We start from the raw sequence: 7,339 nt of genomic DNA, 5'->3' as shown, positions 1-7,339 counted from the left end.
AAAGTCCTTTTCCTCGTCTTTCCACAGCAGAGGAGGCACTCATCTTTCTTTGGCTGAAGCGTTACGAAACCGATGTATTTTAAGTCTGTGGTATTCGTCGTTGCCAACGCGTAGAGATCCGGAAATCTTTCCTAGAATCTTTCTCTCGAATACTCTCGGGGCTAGTAGTATTGCTCAACGCCATTTTACACAGCTGTATTAGTTTCGCAAGAATACGAACTACGGCCTTTTCGTGCTACTGAAATCGACAAAGCTATGGCGTGTATCGATTCTCTTCTCTTGGGTTTTTCCAAGATTTTGTCTATTATATGGTGTATTTACCACATCTGAGACCACACTGATTAGACCCAATCAGTTCGTTGATGGTGGGCTACAGACTTTCAGACAATAAGCTCGATAAGAACTTGTACGCTATATGAAAAAGGTATAACCAACGATAGTTGGTAAATTTGGCGGGGTTGCCTTTCAGTCAAATATTGCCTACCACAAAATGATCGACTTGGTTTCTGGTATTTCGATTGGGAGGCAGCCATGAAGTTTGGCGGATATTCAAATGCTGGAACTTAGTGCTTCAGACTATCATGTTTTGGACCCTGCAAATTCGATCAACCTCTGTCCGATATCGGACGTTCGATGCCTCCAAAATAGAACACGGTTTTGGTGCAGGTGTTTCCTCTGAAATCCCAGGGAGGAGAATTATTAAATTCGGATCTGATTAAGGGGTACAGAAGATTTTGTTTATTTTGGCACGAAAACCTTACAAAAAGAGCTGGCTGGTGAACGTTTCATGTTGAAAAGATCTTTAACAGAAAACACTTTTACAAAAATTTTCTGCCGTGATATTCGCGAGATCCAAGGTTTGAGTCCGGGGCAGCGGATTTTTTAATTTATTTTTTAATTAATTTATTTTTTTAATGTATAATTTTTTGTGTTTTTGGATTCTATTGCTTTTAAAAGAATAAATATATACGTACATACATATATATTTTTATTTCATTAAAGTAAAAAAAACTTACTTTATTAAATTTTTTTCTTTGTTTAATTTAATTTTTAGATTTCGTGGTTTTAAAAACAAACATATTTTTTTAATTTCATTTAACATTTACTTTTTTTAATTTTCTTAAAATTTTTAGACTCTACATATTATTTTAAAAATAAACATACTTTATTATCATTTAATTTTAGAAACTTGTTGTATTGTAATTTCTTTTTTTTTAGTTAAATATTTTAAAATTAAATTTTCTTTAAATTTTTAGTTTTAATTGTTTTATAGAGACAAATATATATTTTTATATTATATTTACACGCAAATCCACAAGAAGATTTTAAATGCTTTATAAATAAAGAATTTGTATGAAAATTTAACTATATAAAGCTTTTTAAAGCTACTTTCCTGAATAAGCCCATTACCATAAGATCCATAGTTGTCAGAATTAGCAATTGTCTTACGAAAGAATTTTGTTTTTCTAAAAACTGTGGTAAGTTGAAAGAAAGTTGCCAGAATTGCCTATTAGTGTGAATAACTGTCGCAAGTTCACAAAAGAGATGCCATCTCGACCGAAACCAACAGCAGTTGTAGATCCACATACGTACAATAACGCAGCGAGTTCCTTGGAGCAGTCACTACAATAGTGGTCTACAAAAGGCCTTAGACTTGTTGGTGTAGAAAAAGATAGTTTTCTTGTCGGCCATTTGGTATCTCTTCTATTTTCTTATGAGTGGGAACTGTAACTGAATGTTGCTACAGAATTCCAGATGGGTTGCCATTTAAGGATAATAATATGAGTAGTTACATAGGATCCTAACTGTTAAGGAATCGTAACGAAAAAATAACCGCCTCTCTAACGCACTATTTTGCGATATTGGAAAGAGGCAAATGTTACTTCTAGAACCGGAGATCGCAAGTATAGTTATTCTACACTCTAAAAAATTTTTGTTTAAATTTGCGCATATTAAGATAGGTAACCAGTTTCCTCTCTTAATGAATGCAAATTTAAACATTGCTTGCTTACTTTTACTTATCATATGTGTGGCGTAGAACAAATTTCAAATTTGTTTTTTGAGTTTTAAACATTTATTGTTCACATTTTCACAGTTTACACATAAAATGTTTAAAATTTCCTCTAAAAAATTTTCGTTTAAATTTACGCATATAACGAGAGGTAACCAGTTTCCTCTCCTAGTGTGTGCAAAATTAAACACTCTCTGTTTACTTTTACATATCAAATTTGTCACGTAGAGCACACAAGGGGTGGGTTTTGGGGTTAAGTTTATTATGAGTTAAGAAATTTTGAAAGAAAAAATTTTCTTTTTCATTTCTTGTGCGTCAATTTGTAAGAATTTTTCTTTTTTTCTTGAGAGCTCTTTAAAGTTTAACTGCGAATGAAAACATTGTCCTAAAAATAAGCAATGCATACTCACTTACTGTTGCTTTTTACACTTTACAGCCTAAAAAAGTTTACCACTCATATGTACTTAATAAGCATTCAAAGATTTAATTTGCTAACTTCGAATTCGTTCCACCAAAATGAGCTACATGATAAAAATACAAGTTCAGTTAAATTTTAGTTATTCGAATTATTAAGAAATGAGAAACCAGAAATCGACGAAAATTAATAAAAAAGTGTAAAAATTTCGTGAAATTATTTAATTTATTTATATTAAAATTCTTTTCTAATATTTTGTATTACTTTTGAAGGTTGAGTGCATCTTTAACCGTTAATTTTTTCATGATTTAATGATCGGATCTAAACCAAATTACGAGGTACCATCTTTCCGGTAAAAAAAATAATTATTGGAATCGGTTCACGCGGTACAAAGTTATGCGGTGGAATAAATAAAAGAAGTAAAAATACACCGAAGAATTGATAACCTCCCCTTTTTTGAAGCCGGTTAAAAATGTCTGAGTTCTTTGTAAATTTTATGTAAATAAAATGCAATTGATGATACTTTGAAAAGTTTATTTATTTATTTCATACTGTAAATAAAACTTTCATAAATGTATTTTAAATACCGAATTTTCAGTATTTGCTGATGATATATATTTAAAAGTATAAACCCATTCCCCCCAAAAATATATTCCTGCGTGCGCCCCTGGCACTTAGTATTTATTATTTGTAAAAAATAGATTTTTACTTTCAAAATGTTTGTAATTTTAAACATTTCTTGTGTATATTTTAAACAACTCATGTTCAAAATCAAATCTTGAACATCTTGTGCGTATACTTGAACAGATTCTGGTTGAAAAATAAACACTTTTCAGTAGTAGTTTTACATGCACTTTTTAGAGTGTACATAAATAAATAAGAATATGTATGTATTAAGCTTAGCTTATCTCGAAAAATTAAACTTCCCAATCTAATTTCGCGGTTTAAAGATTTTTACATAAAACTTTTCCACCAAAGGGATATAATACAAATTGGCAAATGCCGAACTTTAATGTTCCCAGCCAACAAGCAGATGTTGCAACTTCTTTGTGCATCAGAGTAACAAAATCAAATATTGTTTTATTGCGCTTTTTTGCCGTTTTACGCTCTGCTGAGCGGTGAGTGCACTCAAAAACCTGCCTGCGTACTTTTTTCATTACGCATTGTGCAATTGACGATGCTTGAGCATTGGCAGTGCTTTGGCTTGGATGTGGCGTGCCGCCCACTGACAAGTACATACGAGCAAACCGCGGAAGGTTTTGTTTGCCCTCTGTAATTTTAGGCGAAGCGGAAGCACTTGGTTTATCATTCATATGCAACCGAGCGAATGTGGAGGACTGTCGATTGTGCTTTTTTCATATTCGATTGACATGGGGCGGCCGGCGGTTTATTGCCTTGCTGGTAGTGCAGTGTGGGTAGAGTTTTTTTTTTTGCTCCCAAATATGAGTTATAATTTGAGAAGCCACTTGAAGAGCTGACTTGCTCAAATAGGAGGGGTATTTGTGATAATATTGGCAATAATAAGAATGAAAGCATAAACGCTGTGAAGGAATGAGAAAGTGGTAATTAGTGAAATATATTATAGAGCAAGCTATTAAATTCAAAATAAATATGTATTTATAGCTATGAGGCATTCCTTCTGGACGTGGAATATTGACCTTGGAGGCAATTTTCAAGGTAATTTCAAGGCCAACACCATTTTTTAATTGATAAGCCCCATTTTTGTATCTTAGATTCGGAAAGAACACAGAATTCTACATACAAATAAGATACCTAAAGTCGTATGATGGTCAATCTTCCCTTTAAGTTTTTCGCTCAGTTTAACCAACAGTGCTAAGTTTCAGCAAATATCGTGTCGGACAAAAGTTATTTGACTTTAGGGGAAGTACTTTTTTAGCTTCTAATAAGGTCAAACGGACCCCACAGATGGCAACTTAACTTAACGTAGAATTTTCCGTTCTTTTCGAATCCATGATAAAAATGGGTATTGACCTCCAAGACCATTAGCAATTTTCGTACTAGAAAGCTTAATTTTTTTAATAAATTTTACATATTTTTTTAAGTTAAAATAAAAATGAAGCACTGCTCTCTCAAAATTGATTCGCATTCCGCTAGCATCTTTACGTTCTGGTTAGAAAAGCGATCCTTGCCTTGCAAAAGCTCGACACTTTGAGAGAAAATGTTGAAATGATTTCACCTATTCGTCTTCCAAGCCGCTGCCATTGTGTGGGTGTCAATTTTAGTCTCACCTCGTGAAGTCCAATAGCATAGTAGTCTGTGAATCTAACCAATCTAACTAATCGTGAGTCTAGGAAGCTCTCTTGATCACGATCGATCCACCCTCGGTCCGAATGACCTTGTAGTGAGACACTTCTGTTTTTGACCCACCGTTTGCTGACACGAGGCCACAACTTTTCAAGAGTGCTGCACTTGTAATCAAAGTTCCTCTCACTCTCTCTTTTCTCAGTGCGTCTCGTGGCGCCTTTCCCTCCAGTTCATCCGCAATGGCAAGCAATGTAACTGTAAGTCTGACTACAAAATATTCAGGTGCGACCGAAACAGAGATCAGGTATTCCCCTACTAGCTATGAGCACATCGTAAGCGAGCCCAAGACGCTTTTCGAGGTTTGCGAAAATCAGCAGCCAAGGCACTGCGTCTTTAACGCCAACTAACTTTGCTTGTAAAACACTGCAGTGATGTGTTGATTTAAATTTAAGGTTGATGGAAAGTTCACAGCAAAATACTTCTGCACCGTCCCTTCTCTGCAACTTCAACACTTAAACCTAGAGGAGATAGGAATAGAGAAAGATCGAATTGATGTCAGTATAGCAATGCATTATTTCATGTTATCACGGATAAAGTCGAAGCCTCAACTTCTACATATTATTATTAAAAAAATATACGTTTTAATCAGTGTTGCCAAAATGATTTTATATTTGTTCCAGAATCACAAAAAACATTACCATTTAAACATTTTGTTAAACAGCCCACCACTTAAGTAGGCAAGGAACGACGGAACAACGTTTCGACTTGTGAAAGTTCCAGAATTAACTGGGCATCCTTTAACAAGTTGTAGTTACTTTCTATTAGCATTTATTTGTATATGTAGGTATGTGCATTCGTACATCCATGTGTAACACAGCAGCTGTCGTTCATACAGCGGTGGCTGGGTCCTTTCATCCCATTCTTAATTGCTGAGATTTGTCACATTTGCGCCTTGACATTTGATGTAATGAAGCGCAAAATTAGTTAATTTCCGCCGATTATATGAAACAGCCTTTTTCGGCTTCATAGCGTATCGTATGCATGCAAACGTAAATACATACATACAGTGACGAGCAAAACTGTAACATGGTGTAACACTTTTTATTTCAGCCACCGCTATCTTTCCAAGTTCTAACGACTTTCATACTTTTGTTGTATATTCTTATTGGCACACCCCTACTCCCTCTCTCATAAAGATTTGAAGTGAATCCAACAACAATAATAAAACCAGCAGGCAAAAATGTAAATTAAGGCCAATGTTACAGTTTTGCACTCACTCTCAGTTTTGCATTTTACAGTTATCTTTTACTTAGTTGGAAGTCAGATGACGTTTTTCTGCATTGTAATTTATTCAAGAAGTGATTACCAGTAAATAATATGCTTAATCAGGAAACATAAATGTAAATAATATATTTACTGCGGAAACGCGGGACCGTAGGAAAAGTGGCAAAAAATTGTGAAGCTCGCCACGTGAAAATGTTAAGACTGAGAAAAAATATAGCCTAAAATGTTATTAAGGACAAAGGAAGTCTGCCAAAAAATATTACGGTCCGATATCTTGTGAACTTAGTAGCAAGTAGCGCTGCAGCCACTATTACAGGCGCGTTTAAGGTATTAAAATCGAATGCAAATCAGTAGACAGCGAAGCAAAGAATTGTCAAATTGAACGCAAAGTCATAATAAAAGAGGAAAAAACCATTTTGGTCAAAATACATGTGCGAGAGTGGTAGCATTTTGCCGGATCGCACGAAAACCGGACCGTTGCCTATTGGGATATGTTAGCCCTTACACAATGCAATAAAAAAACACATTTTTAAGATTTAATTGAAGGTTGGTTGGTCTGACAAGACTAAATTAATCGCTTTCAATCAGATGGCCGGGCATGGTATTGGATCAAGGACCCAAATTAAGCCCATGCGCATCATGTAAGGCAAACTGTGAATCACAGTGGTCGGTCAATAATAATTTGGGGTTATATTTCAAAAATATTGTTGGTCCGTTAGTACGCATTATGCATAAAGAACAGTATCTGTTCATATTTCAACAAAATTTGCAAGATGTAGTCGAAAAATGAGAGTTTCTGCTGAAAAATCACCCAAAACATACTGCATATGTTCGCAAAGACTGGATGCAAAAGCAAAAATTTGCTATTTTGAAATGACCTCCACAATCCGCGGATATGAATCTCGTCGAAAATTTGCGAAATCTACTAAAATCGTAGCTTATTAAGTATCCAAATCCTTCCAATGGAGTACATGAGCTGTGAAAGCACACCAAGGATATATGGGAGGCTATACCTCCAGAATTTTTACAGAGATACACATAAGGTATGCCAAATTGCATCCAGGAACTAAAAAAAGCAAATGTATACTGAACATTGTCTTAACAATTCTTTTTTTTCGTGAAAATTGTCAAAAAGTTATTAAAAATATAGAAGTGCAAAACTGTAACATATGCCTTAATTTACATTTTTGTCTGCTGATTTTATTATTGTTGTTGGATTGACTTCAAATCTTTATGAGAGAGGGAGTAGGGGTGTACCAATAAGAATATACAAATAAAGTATGAATGCCGTTAGAACTTGGAAAGATAGCGGTGGCTGAAATGAAAAGTGTTACACTATGTTACAGTTTTGCTCGTCACTGTAT

Source organism: Rhagoletis pomonella, unplaced genomic scaffold (assembly GCF_013731165.1).
Source record: "Rhagoletis pomonella isolate Grant_MI unplaced genomic scaffold, Rhpom_1.0 Rhpom_scaffold_00002, whole genome shotgun sequence".
Classification (NCBI taxonomy): domain Eukaryota; kingdom Metazoa; phylum Arthropoda; class Insecta; order Diptera; family Tephritidae; genus Rhagoletis; species Rhagoletis pomonella.
This window is presented reverse-complemented; position numbering follows the sequence as displayed.